An 11,793-nucleotide genomic window follows, 5' to 3' on the forward strand; every position below is an offset into this window, starting at 1 on the left:
GTAAGTTTTATTGGAGAGAGAAAGAGAGAGAGAGAGAGAATTTAATCTGATTGTTTGACTGGTTAAGTGGAAACTTGTAAAACGAAACACATTTCAAAAGCCAATGAAATATTGTGATTTCAATTTTAATGAAAAATATTAATTCTAATGAAAACGTCCGTGTAAAGTTAAGAGGATTTGATATATTAAAGGATCAGCTTATATTGAGCATTTTAAACTTTTTTAGTTTGATTGGCTGAATTTTTTAGAATTGATTGAGCGGTTTAGAATTGACAGATGAGCGACAGAAAACTAAAAGCTGACACCTACCTTCCCAGGAATCTTGAAAAAACACTCTGACGTTTTCTGTTCTGATCCGGAGATTTTCAATTGTTAATGAGTCTTACATCATTATAACGTGTGAATTTTCGGTTTTTCGATTAAAGGGAGCAGAAGGGTTTCTTTTAAAGTTCAGGGAAGGGCAGTTCCTAAAAATGTTTTAACATCACCCGTCAGGAAAACACTAAGAATCTACTCGAAGAAAATGTCATTTGAATAGTTTGGTAGCTCTGGGAGTTTCCTGTGGTGTTACCTGTGCGTAAAGAACTATTGGCTGGTGAATCAAATTTCACAATCAAACAAATCAACAAATCCACTATACGTAAAATGTACTTATTGCTGTAAAAATAAATTAATACTAACCGACTCTCTTAGGTAGAGGCTCTTCTTAGTTTTCTTAGAAAACTGGCTTTCTTTGGGGCCAACTTTTTGCCGTCACGTCATTAAAGTTTTGGATCCTTTGTGACTATTATTTTGACATAGTGAAGAATTTCCAATTTTGCCTCTGCTCAAAATGAAAAATATTTACATGATTTGGGGTCCTTTTTCCATAGACTGCAATGATTGTGCCATATTAACCTCTTGGCAAGGGGGCTAATACAGGTGAAAATCTATCACTGTCATTGGAAGCTGAACGTGATGCTTTTTGATCCAGATCTCTATGTAAGAAACTTGTTAGAATTCTTAGCTCGTGTATTTTTTTTCCTTCCGTGACCTTTTAATACTTCTGGTTAAATTTGGTAAATTTCTAACTTAAATTTTTCTTTGTTTAGGATTTTTAAAGGAATTTAGGATTTTTAAGCAAATTATTTTTTTTTTAGTTCGAACGTCTGCTTTTAGTTGATATTTTTCTCTTCAAATTCAGATTCATCATTTTCATGTTTTCTTCTTATTTTTCTTTAACCCATTCCTATAAAACTTAAGTAACCAACGTTTCTAAATCAGTCAAAAATGGAAGCTTCATAGTAGAGAAAGAAAGAAAAAAGAGAGACATTTCGTCTTTTTATCGGAAATCAAGTAGCTAGATCAGTTTCTAAGCTAAAATTGACCCTAGAAAAGCAATAGAAAAAAAAAAAAAAAAAATAACGAAAAAAGGGGAAAACCTACAAGGGTAAAAAAAACACCTTATGAGCGAACGATTTAGCTAAGATATGAACTAGATGTTACAAGTAAAAAACGAATAAAGGGAAAAAATAATATAAGAGAAAAAGTGTGTTACTAAGATATGAACTAGATGTTATTAGTAAAAAACGAATAAAGGGTAAAAAAAAAAATATAAAAGAAAAAGTGTGTTACTAAGATATGAACTAGATGTCACAACTAAAAAGCGAATAAAAGGTAAAAAAAAAATGTAAAAGAAAAAGTGTGTTGCTAAGATATGAACTAGATGTTACAAGTAAAAAACGAATAAAGGGTAAAAAAAGAAAAGAAAAAGTCACAAATACTTTTTTGTTATTTGTTTTAAAATAAGTTGTATTTTCTACGAAGTATACGGTTCATGGTATGGCAAAATGAAGAGCGACTCCTTGCAATATAAAGTGACGCATATTTTCTATCGTTGAGATGGAATCTATTGCTTATTTAAGAAATCGGTAATATTTTCTACAAAGCATAAAGTTCATGGTGTGGTAAATAAAGAGCAACTCATTAAATTAGAAGTTCAGACTCTGAAGACGAAATATAACGTAAAAATATTATTGGCATAAACTGGGGCGTATCCAGGATTTTTTTTTGGGGGGAGGGGTACAAAAAAACTTTTAAAAATGTATTAAAAATTTGTTTATTTGCGCTTTTGTTTTTACGGAAGAAAAGAGTATTAAATTAAGAAAGCTTTATTAAATGTTCAATGTGGAAACACTAATGAAAATGTGGTGCTGTATCAATCATAAGACTTAAAAAGTTATTTAAAACGGACTTGATAAACTGAAAGAACTGAATCAAACGGTCTATCTTGGTTAGTTGCTCTTCTTAGCTTCATGACACAATTTTTTTCTAGAGGGTGGGAGGTAACCCTGTAGCCACCCACCCCTGGGTACAGCATTGGATATGAATAATGTTTTAATAATATATAATCTGTTATTATGAATAGTTAAATGTGTTATGGTTCTTCCAGGAAGTTTTCGGTCCTCCGCTTCTATTTTTAATTAAGGTAAAAATTTATCAGCCATTCGGTTTCAAAGCTTCGACTAACGCCTCATCTACTAATTGTTTTCTCTAAAAGGGTGGGAAATACCTTGATTTCATTAAGTTCAGTTTGGGTGGAGTCCACAGGATATTAGGTTAATGTTGTACCTTGGAAATAGGTCGAAACTGCTTTTGAACACAGGGGAAGCTACAAATTTCCGCTTTCTATCTAATAAAGGGAAGCCAGGCTGGATGTAGTTGCGTCAACACTACAATCTTCTTTTCTGCTTAGAGAAAAATAATGCTCATGAGAACAAAGATAATGAATATGAAATATGATGGCTATAGTTATAATAAGTTGTAATTATATATTATATAAATCGTAATAAATTATATTTTATATGAATTAACAATCTTTATATTAATATGTATTAAAAAAATGAATTATTTAAGTATATAAAAATAATAGTATATAAAAGTAAATTATATTACATTATATAAATTATGCTGTTGTAAATAGTGAGTTATAATTAAATGGTCAAATTGCTTTAATCATTTTTTTATGTATATAATAAATAGGTAAGTTATTTTTCTGGGAACAAAGATAACAAACAAGGAATGTGGGATGATGAGCGTAGTTATTCTAATATTGACATATAGATCCAGTTGTCATATTATATTTTGCCTTGAGGAGAGGGGGGCTGGGAATGAAAAAATATATTTTCGGGCTAGAAGGGTTTTTGTTACCCTAGTGGGTGAATTCCAACCACAATTTAAACTTTTTAGTACGTCTAAATGTAAAGTAAAATACTGTTCAAAAAAATATGTTTTCATACCTACAAAGGGGGGGGGGGGTACGACTAAGATCCTCCCGAAAGACTAGAAATATTTTTCAGCTTAGGGCCTTCTTAAACTTTTTAAACACCCCTTTGATCCCATCTCATAACTGGAGAATCGATTTTCTAAGATTTTCCCTTTGCTTGTTTAGAATCTGAGGTTTTTCGTCAATAAGAATTTAAACATTAACGATCTGTTAATTCCAAACAACAGCTACATCTTCAAAGCAAATATGCACATCCGTGTAAATTTCCACTTAACCAATTTAAACATTCATATTTGGTGTTCACTGGCCTTTGTGCTTTTGAAGTGGATTTTATTTACTATTAATCTCTTACCTTGGAAGAATAAACATCGTAACAGCCCCTCCCTCGCCTGATTTCAAAGTTCAAACCTGTCTGATTATCTTATTTTGAGATATTTAAAAATAATGTTTTAACCATATCCAGAATAATTAATTTTTGTGTTTGTTAAAGATTTGCCAAAACAGTGTATTCATCTATTTCATTCAGTTAAGATTGGGCGTAGATACATAATGCCTACGATCAGTTCTTAGAAGTAAGAAGTTCTTACTTCTAAGAACTAATCAGTTCTTACTGAGCTGATCAAAGATCATCGGTAGATCGTGGATGCGAAGATCAGTTTTAGAAGTAAGAGCGTTCTTAGAAATAAGTGAAAACAACTTCTTTAGGCCGTTGGGAGAGTGGATCAAATTTGCTTTGTATTTTCTAATGAAAATGGAGTTTATGATGGATGCTATGACAAGAAAGATTATTCTTTAGAACCAACATGGTCAAGTAAGTCTTATTAGACTAATGGTTTATTTTAAATTAGAAAATATTTTGAGCTGATGGAATTTTACGAGTGTGTTGAACAATCCCTTATCCAGATAACTCCAACTTCTCCGGACGTAGTATGTAAGAGATAACAACAAGTACTTATCCGCCCATATGCTAGCTGAAATGCTTACAGATAACTACGCGAATAACGGCAATCTATTTCGATTGAATTTTTGGCAATCTGAATTTGGGTGTAGCTTTCCTTTGAAGGTAGCCTATAGTTTTCTTGGTAATCAAAAGATCGTTAATATTTGTATTTTTATTGGCGAAGATGTTGTCAGATTTAACCTATTAGTTTTTTTATTTATTTTCTTGTTTCAATGTGACAACACTGATAAAAAAAAGTGGTAAACCTGAAGGGCAAGGTTTGCACCAAGATCAGTGTAGAATTATAGAGCTACCAAAAGTTTATTCTTTCTACTCATATGCGATCACAAGTCCGGTCCTTGAGGGAGATTAGAATAAATTTTTTGTGAAGGTGTACCAAAATAGGAAAATAGTGGTTTTGTTTGTTACTGCTTTTCGTTTCCACTCGTGCTTTTCTTTCTTGTTGGTACACATGATTATATTGATTGAATTTGTTAAATATTATTCTGAGAATACCTACCCTAATCTAAAAGTTAGGTCTTAACTAATACAGATTTTGTTAAACTAATTAAAATAGTATTATTATATTTCGTAAAACAAAATCATTATGTGAATGCTAATTTTTGATTTGTAGAGATTTTCTGTAACAAAACTATAATATAGATTTTAAGTGTTATGAAAATACTCTAATTTACTAATTTTGTTATTTATGCTCATTATTTTTAAAGCCTAAGAAAAACCTTAGTCTCGTCAATTTAGTTTGGGCGAGGTCAAAAGGTATCATTTTAATGCTATTTCCAAAATAAATATAGCCAAATTTAGATTAGATCCTTGGGAGGGGCCGAATTCCACTGTTTTTCTAATAGATTTCTTTAATGCATGTTGAAAGAAGATTAGAAAAGTCTCTTGGTTGGATTGTTTGTTCCAAATTGGGTACTAATTCCGAACGATGATGTACATATAGATAGATAGCTTTATTCAATAAATCAACAATTAACATAAACAATAACAGCCCATATATAATCGTATACTCAATAATGTAAGTAGCAAAGGAAAAACTTGCAATTTTTAAAGAGACCGTAATTCGTCTATAACCTACTTGCCTATCAGTTGGGCGTTTTTGCGATCTTAAAAGAAAGGAAATTGAAAGAAAATTTCCCTGCGGAAAATTTCTTCTTGTGGAAAACTCCACCTCGGAATATTTCTTCTTGTGGAAATCCCCTTTCTGTAAAAAAAAAAATATCCCCTTAATTTCTCCTTCATTTGAAAATCGGGCCCATAAATAGTAAATTACGATAACGCACTGAATCGGTTAAACATGAACAACGTTCCTTTTTTTACGTCAAGCTTTTCACAATAGAGTTAACCCCAAGCTAAATAGAGTTGTTCATTACCCGAAAATTATATAAACAACCTAATTAATTTATTTCTGTCACGTATGCAAACAGTCCGAAAAAAATATGGAAATCAAATCCATTTTAATATGGAAAATCTCCCCTCACCGGCAATTTCCTCTCACGAAAATTTCTCCTCACAAATACAATGACGATAGTATTTTTGAATTTGGAGAGTATTGTTGTTTAGTGAAAAAGTAATTTATTGTTCCGGAAGCGTTTATCTCCGGGATGAGATCACAAGGAACCAACTCAAATATAGCTAAACATAAATATAATAGCCTCACGAGAAGAAAAATTGTTTATAATAAGAACAAATGTAGTACGTCTCCTAAAAATAATTAGTTGTTGTTTTTTTTTTCAAAGTAAGTAGCGTTTCGACTCAAGTATCTACCGTTCATGTTTGTTTGTGTTTTTTTTATGAAATTGAGCATACATGTTTGAAAATCATTCTATACTGAAAAAAACTATCGCTCGGTTTATTTATAGTTTACTGGCACTTCCGTTAATTATTATGTTTTTTGAATGGGGCATTTTCTGTCAAAAATGAATGCCCGATTTATCCTATTTTGTAAAACATATTTAATTTTGAAATTATCCGCTTAACTAAATTAAAGTTTCATATTCAATTTGCCTAGTTTCTAAAGGGTGTCCACTCATTTAACTGGATTTTTCTTATAGTGTCAGTAGAGGAATAGAGGAATTAGAAAAAGCTAATTCACGACAATGTAGAGGGGGGTGGTAGTTCTGCTTTTATTCTTTCAATATTCCTAGAACATAACGGCATAAAGGACATTTTCAATGAAAATACTAAAAGACATTGTCCTATCCTCATTCTTTCTGCAGAAATGTTACCCACACACACACACACACACTCGGTTTCGTGCAAGAAAAAACTTACACGCAAGAAAGGAAAGACAAACTTGCTTTACTAACATCCTAGTCCAAAACAACAATATTTTTAGTTGAATATCTTGTTCTGATCACGTTTAGTGTTTATTTGACTTGTTCTGTCAGCCTTTAGGGTTCAATTGACTTTGACTTTCGAGGTGGCTATTTGATTGAACTGCATATAAATTTAGTGCAAATAGGAGATTAAAAAAAATGCAAAGTTAACCCAAATCAGTACGTTTAAGAATAGTAATGACGAGATGTGTATCCACTCACCCTTGTCCAGCCGACAACCTTCATTTAACTGTTTTTCACAGATGTTGCGTCTCTTATTTCAGTTAGCACATGATTTAAGAAAGTATATTAAGGCCTTTGGGTAGGGGAAAGGAATTTTCCCAAAGTTGTGACCTATTTAAATCGTTTTTCTTTACACCAGAAAATGTTAGTGTGTCAATTTTAAGGGAAAAAAATATAGGGCTGTTTTTAGAAAAATATATGTACGAATACAATTGTTGCTTGAATAAAGATAATGTTTTAGATTTGCATTTGGTTGGTACCAGTAAATATGATTATGCAAAACTTCCGTAGGAAAAGCCGTTAAAACTTGACTTGAAGTTACTGCTTTATCAAATAAATACGTGCCGTCGCGTTCGAAACAGAAAGATGTATCTGACATTCTTAATTTCCCAAGAGTAACAAGCATTTCGCGAAAAAAAAAAGTTTTTTCATTTAGGATTAGAATAGTGGAATTGCATTGGCGTCAATTCGCAAAAAAACATGGGGGGTAGGTGCCAACATTTATTTTGAAATAGGCTACGGATTAGGGGCAATTTGGTCTTTTACCCAGTGAAATATAAAAAGGGGAATAAAATATTTCAACGAAAATTCCAAAAAATTATATTTTTCAAGGTTCAGGGGGAGCAAAAATTTTATCCCTCCCCTATCATTGGCACCACTGTGAAAAGGCTATACAAAATGGATCTAGGCTTTTACGCCCCCCCCCCTCCACAGAAAATATCTGCGAAAAATACCCCCTCTCTGGAAAATATCCCGCCGGGAAAATAAGGTTTTCCAAATTTAAGAGTTTTATTTGGGTTCTGTTTTTGTTTTTAGTTTCGTTGTGAAGTACTAAAGAAAGGGAAAAAGAGGAATTTACACACCACAAGTATCTTGAAAACTCATAATTTTCTTTTTTTTGAAAAGACTTCCATATGAACTTCTACAATTTTTGGCAGTAGCGGGCGCATGTAGGCTAAAAATCGTCAAAATTAAGCCAAAAACATATGACACCGAAAAGTTTAAGAAGGTTTAGATTTCCTTTGAAAGGATTGTTGACTTTGTGAACCAGCACATCCTTATTGCTTAATTTTTACGGACGAAAGCGTTGTCAAATACGAGTTTGTTTTTCTACGAGTCTTTCGTTTTTTATTGACACAGCTTTTTTCATGGAAAAAAATATTTTATATCTTTTTGTTTTATTTTTTTTTCTATTAGACTGAATAGTTTTTTCCTTTTAAGATTATTTGACGTTATTGCTGCTCATATTTGGTTTAATGAAGCTCTTTACTTTTCTCTAAGAAACTTATTCCGTACTTTTCCCATTAACAAGTACTATTTTTAAGTAATTAAATAATTAAAAAACAAATTTTTCAACTTAGAGTAAGCAGCATCATAAAAACAAAACGAAGATAAATTATCACGTGTATGAAAAGAGTTGCCTCCTCCTCAATACCTCGCTCTTTACGCTAAAGTTTTTTTTATAGAATCTTAAAAAAAAAGCTTATTATTATAACTAAACGGTCATTGTGTTTTAGGAATCTTTCTGAAAGAATTCGGAAAAGAAAGTCAAAATTTAGCGTAAAGAGGAAGGTCTTGAGGAGGGGGGATATACGTATTCATATACGTAATAATTTCTTTTCGTTTTAAGTTTTGATGTTGCTCCTTACTTTCAGTTGAAAAAACCTGTTTTTTTTAATTTAATATCTGCCCATTTTAAATAATACCAGGCAATCCGGTTCCCCCTTCATGAAAAATTCCTTTCTCCTGTGGAAAATTCCTCCGTGGAAAGTTCTTTTCACGCAAAATGTACCTTCCCCGCCGGAGAAATTCCCCAGGATAATTCCATTATATCTGAGAATTCCACCTGAAAATTTCTTGCAGATGAATTTGGGTTAAAAATTCTCCTTAGCCCGCTTTAATTTGAGAAAAACTTTAATTTTTGTTTGGTTTTAAAATCATGCCGGTAACGTCCTCCTCCGTGGAATGGTTTTCGAGCAAAAAGCCAGCAAAAGGGTATCTTCCAGCAAATGTTTTTTTGGGGTGTGGGGTACAAAAGAAACTTTGAAAAACGCATTAAAAATGTGAAATTGATATATTCTCCCTAATGATATCTCGGAATATTTCTATTCTACGCTGTTATTACGAAAGTAAAGAGTAACATTAAACTTCAAAATGAGCAGAATTTATTCCGTAGAAGAGGGGGGCTACCCCTTCCTCATCCTAACCAATTGAGGGTTCTATTCCTTTATTTAAGGTCTAAAGGGAATAGAGACCAACCAGCCGCGTTGAAGTTGTATTTTTTGGGGGTATTTTCTGGGGGGAAGGGTTACCAGGGGTTATTTTCCTCGGGTGGGGGGGAGGTTAAACGCCGGCCTCCATATTAATGCTGACGCTGCTCAATTGGGAAATATTGGATAAAATCATGTTTGGTATAAAAACATTGCCAGGAAATTTTGCCAATGAGATGGGCGTTTTCTAATGAATTTGTTTGATGGTAGCAAATTAACTTATTTAAATATATCAATCGGTATTAATATATTTTGATCTTCATCGGAATTTCCATCAAAATATGGTTTTAGATAGGCCAATGGGAGGGGCAAAAACAGACGGATCTAGGTTCTAAAACTGCGGTTCCTTATTGTCTTACTTTTTCCAGAGTCGAGTGGGGGAGGGGTAAGGGGTCGTATCGTAAATAAATTGCACTAGAAGCCAACACGTCATTCGTCTTTTATTATACTAAAACTCAAATAATGTCAGATTCCTCATTCGTTTAATATGCTAGAAATACGTATTTTTATGCTTATCTCTTATTCTTGGTTCGTTTACCCTAAGGACTAGAGCTTTTTATTGGATTAGGAACCTTAGGCTTGATTTATTGGTTAGGGATTTTCCTCTTAGGGGTCTTTTAAATTATGTCACTGTGGTGTAATTGTTGTTTGTCCCGTCTTTCAGTATTTGGGTTTGACAAAATAAAAAGGAGCAATGGAATTATGGCCAAAAAGTTAAGAGATCCTCTCTGATCAGAATTATCAGTACATCCATATTTTATGATACACAAAAAGTATTTCTGACTATAGAGCTAAGTTTGAACTCCCCCCCCCCCTTATGTGCAAATGTATACCCTGCTTAATATATAATATGGTTACTAAAGTAGGCTATTGTATTTTCATCATATTTTGTATGTTTCATTAGGACTAACCTCACTTCCCTTCTCGAATATGTACCATGGAATACGGAAGTACCAAATTATCTCCCTTTCGGTCAAATTTTCAGCACTAGGCTACATTCTAATTTAATTAAATTATACTAAACACCAGTTAATTTCAAATGTCTCGTTTGTAACTCTATCATATTCCTTTATTCCTGGGACTTCTTGTTGGATTAGGAAGCTTAGACTTGATTGATTGGTTGGTGATTTATCTTTAGGCCCATTCACAATGAAATTTTACTAATACTAAGATTATCTAACGCTAATTCAAACCAATCAGAAACTTTCTTTAGCCAATCGTAAAATACCATGACAAATCTGATTGGTTCAAATTAGCGTTACTATTAGTAGAACCTCAATGTGAATGGGCCTTTAGACATCTTAAAATATGTCTATGATTTTATTTTTGTTAGTCACTTCTTTCATTGTTTGAGCTCGCTAAAATAATCGAGGAAAACGGAGTGCAGCCATTGGACGTATAAGCATTGCCATTCATCAGCTATTTCGCATTGTCATTCCATATCGTACTCTACTTAACATAAGAATGTATAACGATCTACCAATGGTCAACTATAAGTAATCCACCAATCAGAATCAGGTTCATATTCTTCACCAGTATGACAACCCTGCTTAGCCAATTTGGACCACTGTTTTTGCTACCATGCATATTCATTCCTGTTTAGGGACTGAAAGAAATATTTGTGGACTGAGTAGTTAATTTGTCTTTTTGTATAATGTTGCTTTCACACTACTCGATAGATTGTTTCTCACCAAGACCTTAAGTTATTTAATCTTAGTAGGGAAATTGTGTCTGTAATGTGATGCGAAGGCTAAGTAGGCTCGAGATGTAGTCATAATTTTACGTTACTTGAATTTATGTTTCGTTATGGAAAGCAGTGCCGGTTCTGGCCTCTGGCGCCCGGAACAAAATCTTGATTACCCCTCCCCCTCCTGCCTCCCAAAGATTTTCAGGTCAAATTTTGACAAAACTTTCATCCACTAACAATATTATCATTTATTAACAAAATTTGAATGCAAATATCACAAAAAAATATTAAAATTAATCAAATTTGGTCTTCTTACTTTTATTTTCAAGAAATGGTGTTGAAGATATGGGGAAATCGAAGTGTCGGATTGAATTTTCTTATGCTTACTGCCAACTCTTCCCTTTACTTTATTTTAATAAAAATAAAATTTCAAAGATTACAAAATGATTATAACCGTTAGACTATTTATTTGAAATTATGCGCCCCTAGACTTTCTGCGCCCGGGGCAAATCCCCCTCTGCCCCCCTAAAACCGCCTCTGCAGGAAAGCCAACATAGTAGTATAAACATTGATTTTTTATGAATAAATTAATAAATTTTGAAAAAAAAACTTCTCCTACAAAGTCTTTCATGATTGATCGGAGCTTGAATCTCCGTCTCCTTTCCATATTTTTAATATTTGAATACTGTGCTTATGATGATCTTAGACTATTATTATGTTTGTTTTATGGATTTTTATGCCAGCCTAGTGTGAAAGATCTTCTTATACAGACGTAACGTAACCACTTTAAAAACTACGGATTTCGAAAAAAAGCCTAAATGATCAGGTCATGTGATAATTATGTATAATTATAACATTATGGTTTAAAAAACATGCTTAGTCCCTGCTTCTAGATACATTGCTGCTTGATTAAAATTAACGAGACTTTATGTATTCGGCCGTGTAATTGCCATTTGTCAGATGCTTAAGTTTATTTAAAAGCATGAAATGTATGTTTATCAATTTATTATGGTCATTATTCACAACCTCCAACATCCTTGATAGTCTTT

General features: G+C 32.7%; 1 protein-coding gene across 4 annotated transcripts in view; it reads left to right on the forward strand.

Moving 5' to 3' along the window:
* Positions 1-11,793, forward strand: part of LOC136026171 (uncharacterized) — a 149,493-nt gene that overhangs the window by 122,551 nt on the left and 15,149 nt on the right. The window lies entirely within an intron of this gene.

The sequence above is a fragment of the Artemia franciscana genome, chromosome 4 (genome assembly GCF_032884065.1).
Source record: "Artemia franciscana chromosome 4, ASM3288406v1, whole genome shotgun sequence".
NCBI classification, from domain to species: domain Eukaryota; kingdom Metazoa; phylum Arthropoda; class Branchiopoda; order Anostraca; family Artemiidae; genus Artemia; species Artemia franciscana.